Source organism: Zootoca vivipara, chromosome 6, assembly GCF_963506605.1.
Source record: "Zootoca vivipara chromosome 6, rZooViv1.1, whole genome shotgun sequence".
Lineage (NCBI taxonomy): Eukaryota > Metazoa > Chordata > Lepidosauria > Squamata > Lacertidae > Zootoca > Zootoca vivipara.
Genome location: NC_083281.1, coordinates 44,496,326 through 44,510,668, shown reverse-complemented (window position 1 = coordinate 44,510,668; position 14,343 = coordinate 44,496,326). Strand labels below are relative to the sequence as shown.

Genomic DNA, 14,343 nt, shown 5'->3' with positions numbered 1-14,343 from the left:
GACAAACTGATAATAGGTACCAGTGTAAGATGGGGTGGAAACCTTTCTTAGCCTAAGGGCTGCAATTCCCTCATGGGCAAATTTCTAGGTGTCATATGCCTCTGCTGGGCAGGGCCCTACAGGAAAGTAGGCACAGGAATATACTGTATGATTATTCCCTTTGGACAGTAGGCTATTGTTAGGGGATTGTTGCGGCTACTCTCGAGTAAAGACGCTCCAGTCAGCTCTGTCTTTCAGGGTTTTATTGTGCATATTATTTACAGTGCAGAGAGATCAGAAAACATGACTGCCTAGTCCAATTCAGAACCTGGCAATGGCTGCTTCCGGCTCTTCGGCCAGCATAAAACCCTGGGCACCCCAAAGCGCCTCCCCCTAGCCCTGCGGGTGGGCGCGTGCCTCAATTCGGGTGCCGGAAAGGGCTGCGTTCCTTCTCCCGTCCTCTGGCTGGAGCACTGCAGAGGCTCCGGCACCTCGCTGCGATGCACTTCCCTCTCTGGCCAGCTGGGTTGGTGCCTTGGCTCTGATGCACCTGAGAGCCCACTCTCCACCCCGCTCCATTCCTCATTCCCTCCTCCTGACCCGCTGCTAGTGCTGTCACTGGGCGAAGTGTTGGTCAGGATGACTGGGGGAAGGTCCCTGTAAGAAGTCCCCCTGACATCCATGTTCAGTTAGAGGTTTCTATGCACACTTCCATCTCTCCATCCAGGCAATCAAAAGTCATTATTAAAGTTCCAGAATGCAAAAAAAAAAAAAAGCATTTGAGGAGTGTATGGAACAGGGCTGATCAGAAGACTGTAGCCTAGGGAGGGGTGTGTGGCCTGAGCAAAGACCCAGTGCTCAGTGAAAGAGGCCCGGAGGGCTGCCTTTGGCCTCTGGGTCTAAGGTCCTCCACCCCTGATACAAATGAAGCCATTTCCCCACATACCATGACACTTAAGGGTGACCAAGAAGCAGAATCCAGGATAGAGCTATGTAGGTAAGAACAGGTTTCAGTGGCTGGGGTCTGGAAGGGCAGATAGCATCCCAATATGCTTGTCCCTACAGGGAAGTGTGCAATGTGCACACTGGAACCCAAGGCGCAGAGAATGTACGTACTAGTATATGCCTTTTCCCAAGATATGGCCTACTCATCCTGACAAGATTTTGCTCCTGAAGAAGAAAAGCTAATCCCAGAATTCATGTTGTTGTTGTTGTTTAGTCGTTTAGTCGTGTCCGACTCTTCGTGACCCCATGGACCATAGCACGCCAGGCACTCCTGTCTTGCACTGCCTCCCGCAGTTTGGTCAAACTCATGTTGGTAGCTTCGAGAACACTGTCCAACCATCTTGTCCTCTGTCGTCCCCTTCTCCTAGTGCCCTCAATCTTTCCCAACATCAGGGTCTTTTCCAAGGATTCTTCTCTTCTCATGAGGTGGCCAAAGTATTGGAGCCTCAGCTTCACGATCTGTCCTTCCAGGGAGCACTCAGGGCTGATTTCCTTAAGAATGGATAGGTTTGATCTTCTAGCAGTCCATGGGACTCTCAAGAGTCTCCTCCAGCACCATAATTCAAAAGCATCAATTCTTCGGCGATCAGCCTTCTTTATGGTCCAGCTCTCACTTCCATACATCACTACTGGGAAAACCATAGCTTTAACTATACGGACCTTTGTCGGCAAGGTGATGTCTCTGCTTTTTAAGATGCTGTCTAGGTTTGTCATTGCTTTTCTCCCAAGAAGCAGGCGTCTTTTAATTTCGTGACTGCTGTCACCATCTGCAGTGATCAAGGAGCCCAAGAAAGTAAAATCTCTCACTGCCTCCATTTCTTCCCCTTCTATTTGCCAGGAGGTGATGGGACCGGTGGCCATGATCTTGGTTTTTTTGATGTTGAGCTTCAGACCATATTTTGCGCTCTCCTCTTTCACCCTCATTAAAAGGTTCTTTAATTCCTCCTCACTTTCTGCCATCAAGGTTGTGTCATCTGCATATCTGAGGTTGTTGATATTTCTTCCGGCAATCTTAATTCCGGTTTGGGATTCATCTAGTCCAGCCTTTCGCATGATGAATTCTGCATATAAGTTAAATAAGCAGGGAGACAATATACAACCTTGTCGTACTCCTTTCCCAATTTTGAACCAATCAGTTGTTCCATATCCAGTTCTAACTGTAGCTTCTTGTCCCACATAGAGATTTCTCAGGAGACAGATGAGGTGATCAGGCACTCCCATTTCTTTAAGAACTTGCCATAGTTTGCTGTGGTCGACACAGTCAAAGGCTTTTGCATAGTCAATGAAGCAGAAGTAGACGTTTTTCTGGAACTCTCTAGCTTTCTCCATAATCCAGCGCATGTTTGCTATTTGGTCTCTGGTTCCTCTGCCCTTTCGAAATCCAGCTTGCACTTCTGGGAGTTCTCGGTCCACATACTGCCTAAGCCTGCCTTGTAGAATTTTGAGCATAACCTTGCTAGCGTGTGAAATGAGCGCAATTGTGCGGTAGTTGGAGCATTCTTTGGCACTGCCCTTCTTTGGAATTGGGATGTAGACTGATCTTCTCCAATCCTCTGGCCATTGCTGAGTTTTCCAAACTTGCTGGCATATTGGGTGTAGCACCTTAAGGTGCTACACCCAGAATTCATGCAAATGCCAAAAAATGCAAATAATCAGGCTGGCTCCAGACAATGGAGACCACGTGAACCTCCCCTATCGCCAGGGCCTGGGCTCTTTGCTAACGTAAATGGCCATCAGACTTCAATAATCCAATAAATAGCACAGTCGATGGCCATGGAAGCCAGGGAGAGAGCCAGGTCAAAGAGAAAAGACAATTTCATGCCCTGCAATGCAGTACAGGATGTCGTCTCAGCATCTCCTTGTGAGCTGCTTCCCCTTTGGCAGAGAATGACTGTGCACCGCTGACAGAAAAGCCTCTGCTGGCAGACAGTGACCAAAGCAGTTGCCCTCCCACCCAGTTAAGGCTGCCACCGCCGGTTCCAGAAGGTGCAGCAGTGCGTCTGGTACTGACAGAAGGAACAGCACACACTCCACTTTGATCCGGTTCATCTCTCTTTTTCATTAACTACATCGTCGGTAAGACGACACCAAGAGCACCAGCAAACTTCTGCAATGACAATGAAGCCATTAAGTATGTAAAGCAAAGCACACTCCATGGGCTGCTCCCGATGATGCATTTCCCTGCTCTCGCTTTTAAACAACACACAGGGAAGCAACCATAAATCAGTATAAAACACACTTGCAAATCTGTAAAAATGCTGGAATGATCCTGAGAATATTGCTAGATTTAACCCACATTTGGCCTTTCTTCTATCCAAACAGCAAGAGTGGGGTGGGAAGGGAAGGGAAGGGCAGTAGGTGGAGAAAATCAAGAGTGAGGATCAGGCATCTCTTAAACCAGCCTTGCCCAACCTCACTGAAAATTATTAGAAATGTAAAAAGGTAGTTACATTTATTTTAAAATAAAATAGTACTTTTATTTAAAAATAGTACTTTTAAACTGAACTGTGCAAAAGCATTGGTAAGGCGAGCTGACAGCACTGGATCACAAAATGTGATTCAGAACCTGGGTTAGCCTTGACCAGCCCCCCCCAAACTGATGTCATCCTGATCTTTGGACTACAACTCCCATCAGCCCTAGCCAGCAGAGTCATGCTGGCAAAGACTGGTGGAAACTCTAGTGCAAAATGCTGGCATTTGTACCAAGGAAAGGTTGGCCGACAAATCTCCACATAAAATTGCATTTGAATCAAAACCTTAGCATTCTATACATTTTCTAAAAGTTAAGGTTTTAATAAAAACCTTAAAAACAATATAATAAACATCCCTGTAACTGAAGCCTCTTTATACCTCTCTGTTCCACAGGACTAAATTATGAGTCAGGAACTAAACTACAGCTGTGGGAAGCCTGTAGAAACCTAGTTTTCAGCACTACCCTAGCAGGGAAGCTGGAAGGGGTAAAAAGAAAACTCCGATATACATAAGGTAAAGGGACCCCTGACCATTAGGTCCAGTCATGACAGACTCTGGGGTTGTGGCGCTCATCTCGCATTATTGGCTGAGGGAGCCGGCATACAGCTTCCAGGTTATGTGGCCAGCATGACAAAGTCGTTCTGGCGAACTAGAGCAGCACACGGAAACGGTGTTTACCTTTCCGCTGTAGCGGTATCTATTTATCTACTTGTACTTTGACGTGCTTTCGAACTGCTAGGTTGGCAGGAGCTGGGACCAAGCAACGGGAGCTCACCCCGTCACAGGGATTCAAACCGCCAACCTTCTGATCGGCAAGCCCTAGGCTTTGTGGTTTAACCCACAGCGCCACCCACATCCCTCCAATATACATAGTTCCACACAATAGAAATCTAGCTAGTGAGAGAGTCAGGTTTGATTTTAAAATGGTAGGTTTAAAAACAGATAGAAAGCTTAGTATTTTCTTAGGTTAAAATGGTTAAGCAATTTTGTATGTGAACATTTCAGCTCTCAACTCATCTTAAAAACAGCTAAAACTAGTCTCATTCACAAAAAGCTGGAATTCAAGCTACACCTTAAAACTTTGGCTAAAAAAAAGTACGAGCAGACAGTAATGGATGCTAGGAAAGAATTTTAATAGCACATTGCTAAATATTGGAGGAAGGACATCCTGTTTCATTGAAGCAAAATGGGAAAGTGCTGCCTCGGCTGAAGCCTCCCTTATATCCCCGGGATTTTGCAATCTGTGGGGAGTGAATTCAGCTAATAGCAGGATCCAACAATAGAAGGCTAGGTCTGAATATGCTGAATTTTGAATGAAGACAGCAGCAGTGGCAGGGATGGGGGCGAGATGCTTAGGTGCTCTTGTTGTTCAATGGCTATTTAGCCCTGGACCAGCCAAGAAATAGGGGGCTTTCTTCCCAAATGACAGGATTCAATATTTTCCAGACCATTGGTGCACAGAAGTTATTGCCTTTACATGGATAGAATTTTACTGCATTCAAGGGACTGCAGTCAGACTCTTAATGTGGTTGCTCAGTATGGAAAGCAATAGCACAGTCATGAGCAGAATGATGCCAGAATCATCACATCTGGCTGAGGAAAAAGCAACAACTGAGACACCAAAGAAGTGGATCTGGCAGAAGGCAGTAAACTAAGTTCTCTGAATCAAATAGTAGTCCAAAAGCCAGGTAGAGCAAAACTCATCAAAATCAAGATTGAAGATCTGTCAATAGTTCCTGCTGCATTAAGCCAATATCTGTGCTCTGAAACAACAACCTCCATTAAAATGAAACTATAATGTTTGGAAAACAGAACAGAAAAATAGCCAACTTCTAACAGAAAAATAACCAGCCTACAATTTATCACTTGGTGAAACTTAAGAACATAAGGGCCTACAGATTAGGCCAGCATCCTGTTCTAACAGTGGTCAGAAATATCAAACAGTGCCTGAGGGCAACACCATTCCTCCCTGTTGGGCTTCCCAGCAACTGCACATGGCTGGGTGGGTGAATTAAATGGAATGCTGGGACATTCATTTTCCTCTAGTTGGTCAATGCAACTCTTGCCAATATACAATGTACAGTGGTACCTCGTTTGCGAACGCAATCCGTTCCGCGGAGGCGTTCACTCGCCGAGGTATTTGCTTGCCGAAGGCACGCTTCTGCGCATGCGCGAAGCGCCAATAGAGTGCTTCTGCGCACACACACGCTGCACAGATCGCTTCTGCACATCCGACGCCATGGAACCCAGATGTAAACACTTCTGGGTCCGCGGCGTTTGTAAACGGAGGTTTTTGTAAACGGAGGTAGTCATAAACTGAGGTTCCACTGTATGTACATATGTGGCGTGTGCCAGCTCATTCATGTTGATTACGTATCCATTTATAAAGGGTTCTCTTGTTCCAGAATGGGAACTTTTTTCAACCTAAGGGCCACATTCCCTTCTGGGGGTCATATGTCAGAGGGAAGTAGGGCCAGAAGCAAAAGTGGGTACAGCAATGAACATAAATTAAACCTTTGTACAGTACTAGTTTCTACACACACACTAATCCAACTGGCAGGTTCTCTCCCTCCTGGTTAATCGTTCGAGGGCTTCAAAAGCTTTCTTCTGCCCAAACATCACAGCGTCTGATGCCAACAGACATCAGCACACTCGGGGATCTGCAGAGTGTTCGCAGTTTGCGTAACAGACCTCAGCAACTCAGCATTTGGCTAATCTACTTTATTTACATATAAACACACACGGAGCACTGCAACATGGCTCCCTCTCTCTCTAGCATCAGACAGCAAAGAGAGAGAACAAAGGACAATAGTCCCACTTCACGGAACACAGTAACACAAACATCCTGTCTCCGTCACTTCCCACTCTGTGGAAAGAAAACACACACCATCATGTAATAGACAACAATCCCATGACTGCAGACCTGGGGAATGAATCTTCAACACTAACATCCCACTCTATAACCTCCATACAAGTAAGCAAGAGGTATTATCTGAGTTCAATAACACATTCCAGTCCAGTAAAAACACTCAAGCAGAATTTGAAGCAAGGCTGGTGAGAGGTGTGGCCTGGGCAGAATCCCAGAGGAAGTCTGGAAGATAGCAGCCTAGGGTTCCCCACTCCTGCTACAGCACTTTTTTCAGTGACAGATTGAAAGTAGAAGTTTCTGGCTTGACTGCAGTAGAGGAGGAGGTCCCCCAGGGCTGGCTAAGGCAGAGAATGAGGCCTGTGCTTGCTTCTCCAACACTGCTGTCTGCTTCTCAGCTATGCAGCCAACAACTATATCTGCACTGCAGACAGGGGTTCACTTGCTACTCCAGTTGGCCTCTCTCATACCTCTGATAAGTTGCAGCACACTGGACCAAAAGGTTAGTCTCTAATGTTCTAAAGCATTTTTAGACCCTCTTCTATTCCTTCTCCCCTGATTCTCATCCACTTCAAATCAAGGTTGTTGTCAACAGCTGATCCTTCTTCAGCTTGATTCCTTATTCTGGAAGAGGCTTGCATAGAGTCTCTCTCCTCCTCCACCCTCTTTTAATAAGGCAACTGACAATCACTATGTTGAGGAATCATTACTCAAGCAAATACAAAAAGGATTTATGGTTGCTAGGCAGGGAAACAGAGTTTCTTTCCTTTGCATCCACTAAGAACTAAAGGCAACAAAATTTATTTCTCTCTCACACACATACAACTCCACATACATGCCAGATAGTCTCCTGTTACTCTGCTTGCATAGGTAGAGTAGAATTGTGAGGTGGAAATTGTGCCTGGGTGTTACCTATTCAGTGTTCATGCCACAGCCATACCAAAAGTGTTGTGGACCTAAGCAAGAGACAAGACAATATAGTTGTGTGCCATTCCCCAAGTCCCACTCATTTAAACAATGTTGAGGAGGAGGCATTCCTGGTGGATTGCATATTCAAAGGTAAGCTCCGTCTTGAAGAAAATAAAACTGGAGCACAAAATTAGAGAAGATGCATGCTGATAGGCTGTCTTCAAGATTAACCACTCTAAAATGACTGAGAAGGAAAAGAGAGAAGGAAATGTATAATGAGAGATTCAGGAGAAGTCCTAAGAAACGTTTCACAAAGCCCAAACAATTTAGGATTCATAGAGACTCCATTCAATTATGATAGCTCTAGCCCTGCAATGCAGGTTCACTTGATAAACACATACAACACCAATAGACAATGCACATTTGCAATGTAGAACAATCTTGTGTAGTAAAGAAAATGTCATTGTGCTATTTCAATGCACAGCCCACTCTGCAGCCAGGGACAAAACAAGTCACATTGCTTTGTACACCAATTCCAGTTAATAACTATGTTGCTGAACATCAAGAACTTCCCATATTACGATAGCTGAGTTCACACCAATCCTATAGTCTGCTTTTAGTAGTGTATTTAAAATTCCTCCTCCTAAGTCCAAGAGAGTTCAGACACATCCAGCTCTAAAAAGAGTGCTAAAAGCATTCCAATTAACAGTGCAAGATTCAACACTACATCTCTCTCCCTCTCCCTCTCTCTCTCTCTCTCTCTCACACACACACACACACAGAGAGAGGCATGCCTCTGGGGTGTAGCACAACACTGAGAAATAATTTTTTTTAATGTCCATTAACTGAAGCAAGATTTCATAGCTGCAACATCACTTCTGTGTCAAGGACCTTTGTGAGATTCGTCACAAGAAAGGAACAGGACTACCGGTAATCATTTTGGCACGGTACGGTAGTTTCCATGCTGTTTTCATGCTATGTTAAATAGTTAGTAATGAAGAGTTAATGCAGCTTTACACAATCCTGCTGAAAAGCAGTATGTGCAGTGTTCAGTCTTTTCTAAAGAAAGTAGCAGACATCTTGAAAAATAAAGGTGCATAGTTTGGGAGTTCTCCTGGGTCCAACCACCTTCTGAAGAGCAAGGAAGTAGCTGTGGCCAGAGGACGTTTGCCCAGTTTAGCCTGGTACACCAACTAAGTTCATTTCTGTATCTAGCCACAGTAACACGTCTTGGTTACATAAAGACTGTACTGCTGCAATGTACTACATGAGGCTACCTATGAAGAGAACCTCTGGAAGCTTTAACTGGTCCACAGTGTGGCTTGGGATGCTCATGAATGTGGGAAAATATTGTGGTCACTTAAGGCAGCGTTTCTCAACCGCTGTTCCGCTGGCTGGTGTGCCGCGACGTGCAGCGACGAGAAGGGCGATTTGCATTGTCACGTGCCTGGCGGCCGCCAATAATCAATACTAATCCGCCAGAAAGCAATATTTCTCCTCCTCTTTCCCAAAGCTCAGTGCAAACGAGCCTGGCGGCCACCAATACACAGCACTGACCCACCAGAAAGCAATATTTGGCAAGTGTTTCTTACAGTCATAATTATAATATAGGGCGGCACAGAGTTAAATTTTTTAACTTTTTTAATGGTGGTGTGCCTCGTGATTTTTTTCACGGAACAAGTGTGCCGTGGCCCAAAAAAGGTTGAGAAACACTGACTTAAGGACAACTGCTCTAGTTAGCAAAACATTTCCAGGTACAATTAAAGTTCTGGAGATTACCTTTATAAGCCCCAAATGGCTTGGAGTCCAGGGAACCTAAAGAATTCCTTCTCCCATACACAAGATGGAGAGGCCCTTCTCTATATCACGACACAGGGTGATGCCATGTTCGTTGGCACATGAGGGCCTTTTCTATGGCTGCAACCCAGCTGTGGAGATTTTCCTGTGTGGCATTCAACTGCCCTCTCACTTTTGAGTTCCCACCACTTTCTGCAGATTTGCACAGAAGAAAGTCCCACTATGCTCAATGGGCTTTATTCCTCCATTGTACACAGAGCTTTGGCACTACCCAGCAGCAACAACCAGAAGCTTCCAATAGCAAGGCAAGGATCTAAATCAGGCATCCCCAAACTGCGGCCCTCCATATGCCTACAACTCCCATGATCCCTAGCTAACAGGACCAGTGGTCAGGGAAGATGGGAATTGTAGTCCAAAACATATGGAGGGCAGAAGTTTGGGGATGCCTGATCTAAATTGTATTATCTCAGAGAGCTAAAACAACAAAGAATCTTATGGCAGTTTAATGACTAACAAATTTACAGTATTATGATAAACAGCAGTGTAACAAAGTAGCTAAGAGACTTGAGTTGTAAACTCTTCTAGATACATTGAGCAGCTGTAGGCAACAGTCCTTTTCAGTCTCATCCTCATATATGTTCATATCCTTGTTTTTGAGAGTGCAAGTCCAGATGTTCGTATAAAGAGGTAAGTCTATAACAGGCACCCCCAAACTTCGGCCCTCCAGATGTTTTGGACTACAATTCCCATCATCCCTGATGACTGGTCCTCTTAGCTAGGGGTCATGGAAGTTGTAGGCCAAAACATCTGGAGGGCCACAGTTTGGGGATGCCTGGTCTATATGTTCATATCCCTGTTTCCTGTCCTTATGGATTCTAGACAGCTAGCTTAATGACACATTTTTTTGCATATGCTAGCCAAAAATATGGGGGGCCCTATGGAGACAAGTTTGCTAGCTCTGCCTGCTGTCATTCTCCAAATTGTGCAGAGTGCAATCAGAATAGCAGTGGGAGGCAGTGCTAACAGGACTGTCCCTGGAGCTACTCCCCACCACACTTAATTAATATTAACTTTATTAACACACCTGAAGAAGGCTACAGTAGAGTTGGACAGATGCAGAAAAAGAAAAACCTTTCCTCAAGAAAGCAAACAACCCCTCTATTATTTTGTTTAACTGTTTGAGCAAAAGAAGACAATTCTGGAAGAATATGCTAGAGGTTGATAATGCTATGGGTGATGTGATATGGATGGATAGAAAATAAATATATTGCCTTCTCTTAATATTATGACTGAGGGATCACCAACTGATCCACAGTAGATTTAGGAAAGACAAGACAAAGCACACAACTTCTGCTTTAAAGAATTTGTTGTATCTAACTATAATTTTTGGCAATAATCTTTGAAAATTCCTGGAGAACAGGCGAAGTTCCAGCAGACTGGAGGAGGGCAAATGTTGTCCCTATTTTCAAAAAGGGGAAAAGAGAGGACCCAAACAATTACCGCCAGTCAGCCTGACACAATACCAGGAAAGATTCTAGAGCAGATCATTAAGCAAACAGTCTGTGAGCACCTAGAAAGAAACGCTGTGATCACTAAAAGTCAGCATGGGTTTCTGAAAAATAAGTCATGTCAGACTAATCTGATCTCATTTTTTTGACAAAATTACAAGCCTGGTAGATGAAGGGAACGCTGTGGATGTAGCCTATCTTGATTTCAGCAAGGGTGCTCATCAATGGCTCCTCCTCATCCTGGAGAGTAGTGACTAGTGGGGTGCCACAGGGTTCTGTCTTGTGCCCAGTCTTATTCAACATCTTTATCAATGACTTGGATGATGGGTTTGAGGGCATCCTGAGCAAGTTTGCAGACGACACCAATTTGGGAGGGGTGGCTAATACCCCAGAGGATAGGATCACACTTCAAAATGACCTTAACAGATTAGACAATTGGGCCAAAGCAAACAAGATGAATTTTAACAAGGAGAAATGTAAAGTACTACACTTGGGCAAAAAAAATGAAAGGCACAAATACAGGATGGGAGACACCTGGCTTGAGAGCAGTACATGTGAAAAGGATCTAGGAGTCTTGGTAGACCACAAGCATCTAGATCAGGCATCCCCAAACTGCGGCCCTCCAGATGTTTTGGCCTACAACTCCCATGATCCCTAGCTAATGGGACCAGTGGTCAGGGATGATGGGAACTGTAGTCCAAAACATCTGGAGGGCCGAAGTTTGGGGGTGCCTGATCTAGATCAAGGGAAGTAATAGTACCACTGTATTCTGCTCTGGTCAGACATCACCTGGAGTACTGTGTCCAGTTCTGGGCACCACAGTTCAAGAAGGATACTGACTAGCTGGAACGTGTCCAGAAGAGGGCAACCAAAATGGTCAAAGGCATGGAAACGATGCCTTGTGAGGAACGGCTTAGGGAGCTGGGTATGTTTAGCCTGGAGAAGAGAAGGTTAAGGGGTGATATTATAGCCATGTTCAAATATATAAAAGGATGTCATATAGAGGAGGGAGAAAGGTTGTTTTCTGCTGCTCCAGAGAAGCAGACACAGAGCAATGGATTCAAACTACAGTACAAGAAAGAAGATTCCACCTAAACATTAGGAAGAACTTCCTGACAGTAAGAGCTGTTCGGCAGTGTAATTTGCTACCAAGGAGGGTGGTGGAGTCTCCTTCTTTGGAGGTCTTTAAGCAGAGGCTTGACAGCCATATGTCAAGAATGCTTTGATGGTGTTTCCTGCTTGGCAGGGGGTTGGACTGGATGGCCCTTGTGGTTCCTTCCAACTCTATGATTCTGTAACTATAGCCATGTGAACATACAAAATCTCCCTCATACAGAATCAAGACTATTGGGCTCATCTAGCTCCGTGCTGGTAAGTGGCTCATCATGGTCTCAGGCAAGGCCTCTTCCATCACCTACTTTATTTACAAAATTTTTATTAAAAAATTCTTTCCAGTAACACCTTAAAGACCAACTAAATTTGTCATTGGTATGAGCTTTCATGTGCATCTCCTAAGAAAGATGCCCAACTGAAGAAGTGTGCATGCACATGAAAGCTCATACCAATGACAAACTTAGCTGGTCTCTAAAGTGCTACTGGAAGGATTTTTTTTAAAAAAAAAAATTCAACTACGTCAGACCAACACGGCTACCTACCTGTCACTTTATCTCGACGAACCGTTGATTAAACACGGCACCTTTTTATGGGCAGAACTGGGAGCTTTAGGAGAGGTTTAGAGAAATCCAACGGAATGGTTACCGGTGGCTGCACAGTCCTTTGCATGTCTACTCAGAAGCAAGCTCAATGGGCCGTACTTCCAGTTACACGTGCGTAGGTCTGCGGCCTAAGTGGTTTTAGTGACAAATCCACCGGGGGGGGGGTGTCATCTGCTACTGTTAGCCAATGATTTCAAAATAGAGCCTTCAGGTGCAGAGGTACTCTGGCTCCGCAGTCTCCACGATGGTGGGGATAAGCAGAAAGGGGAAACCCTTTCTCTCTCACACACACACCGCTATCTAGTGAGCGACCGCTGTTTGGAAGCAGGACGCTGGGTCAAGCGGCCCCTTCTGCCCTGGCGTTAATGGTGTTCGGCACCTTAAAGCGGGGCGGGAAGGGTGGAAGGCGGCACATCCGGGTACTAGGGCCTACGGTATAGGAAGGAAAGAAGGGGCTGTAAACGCGTGCCGGGCACAGACACGCGTGAGGGAAGGAAGCTAAGGTTTAAGGCTCCCCTCAGCTGGGTCTGCTCCCCGCCATCCCCCAGCCAACCGGCCTCTTACCGTTCTCGCTCTGCTTCCTCGGTCCGCCGCGAGCCCGTCACGTCAACGCGGTTCTGCTCCCCGCCGCGCGCTCTGATTGGAGGAGAGCCCGGCTTCTCCCAGCAGCCACCGCGGCCCCCTTATTTCCACCTAAATTTAATAAGGCGCTAAGAACTACGGACAATTTTGTGTGTGTGTGTTGTTAAATAAATAGCTCGGGGGCGTAAGACTTGTCCCACTGCTTAGAGTAGGTCCGGAAAGCACCCTCTTCATTTCACGACCGTGGGAGGTGGAGGGAGGGTCTGCGGCTGTCGAAAATAGCCGGATGTGAGCGAAGGCGAGGCAGCCACGCTCCCGCCGGTTACAGTCACTACCAGCCAGGCCTGGTTGCCATGGAGACAGGAGGCCCCAAGAGCTTCATATCTCTTACTACAACCCGGAGATTTGGGGAGGGAGCAGTTATTCTCCCTCCCCCACAAAGATGATCCTGCTGCATTCATCAATCAAATACGAGCTTAAAACGGAAATGTTTTATTTTATAGTTTTATGATAAGCCACCTTTCAAACAGGTGATATAAAAAGAGTAGCAACAAATCAAGGAATGCCCTTAGCATTAAAATGTACAAAATAAACCAGAATGATAAAGAAAAAGCAGTAAAATATATTGAATTTTTTTTTATCAGAAGGCTCAGCACCCCACCGTACAGAGCAAGGATTTATTGCATCCAGTCTTACAGTGGCATCTCAAATATTAAGGCTGCAATATTATGTGCATATATTTTATCAATTCTTATATTAGGCTGGTCCTAAGGAAGATGCCCAACTGTGGACTTTAGAGTGTATCCTGCATACAGGCAAAGTAACCTTACTGGGGCTTACTTCTGAGTACAGTATTGTAGACTCAGAATATAGGATTGCACTACAAATTCATTATGGTTTCAAGACCACAGTCTACTTCATCGCGTTAAACCACCTTTATTCTTTGTTGAATAAATAGCAATGCACAAGATACCCTATGAAGCTTTCTAGCTATTAAATGCAACAAGTGCTTAGACCAGTCACAATGGGTCATTCTACACATTGTGGAATAGGTATATGGAGGAAACAAAATAATGGCAAAGTTGTTGTGCACTATGCTTTGTTACCGAAATTGTGTTTTATTGTGTGATGCTTTTAATGCAAGCTGCACTGGGAGGAAAGGTGGGATATAAATATGAGGACAACAACAACTGAAGCACTCCAAGGTGCTTATAAATACGCAGCCAATGTGATTATTGACAGAGTTTGTGTCACATGTGCAGATTAAGGAGGAGAAGCAGCAGCAGCAGCAGCAGCAACAACAACAACCACAACCACAACCCCACGTATCCAGGCGAGGGAAACATCCCCTGGCTTGCGGGGGAGAGCAAAGATCAGACCAAGGCCCACCAGAATTACAGAGAGAAGGAGGGAACAGCGGCCACAAGGCAACCGCCCAGGCCGGGTCCTCCGGGTCGCTGGGGGGCGAGCGAGGAACCGTGAGCCGGCGCTGGGCTGAGCCTCTCTCAGG

General features: G+C 45.5%; 1 protein-coding gene across 1 annotated transcript in view; it reads right to left on the bottom strand.

Annotated features, from left to right (window-relative positions):
* Positions 1–13,061, bottom strand: part of NUP93 (nucleoporin 93) — a 77,187-nt gene extending 64,126 nt beyond the window's left edge. Inside the window, exon 1 of the mRNA XM_035118338.2 lies at positions 12,816–13,061. The gene's annotated coding sequence lies outside the window, so the exon portion shown is untranslated. The remainder of the gene's footprint in view (positions 1–12,815) is intronic.
* Positions 13,062–14,343: the final 1,282 nt, after the last annotated feature.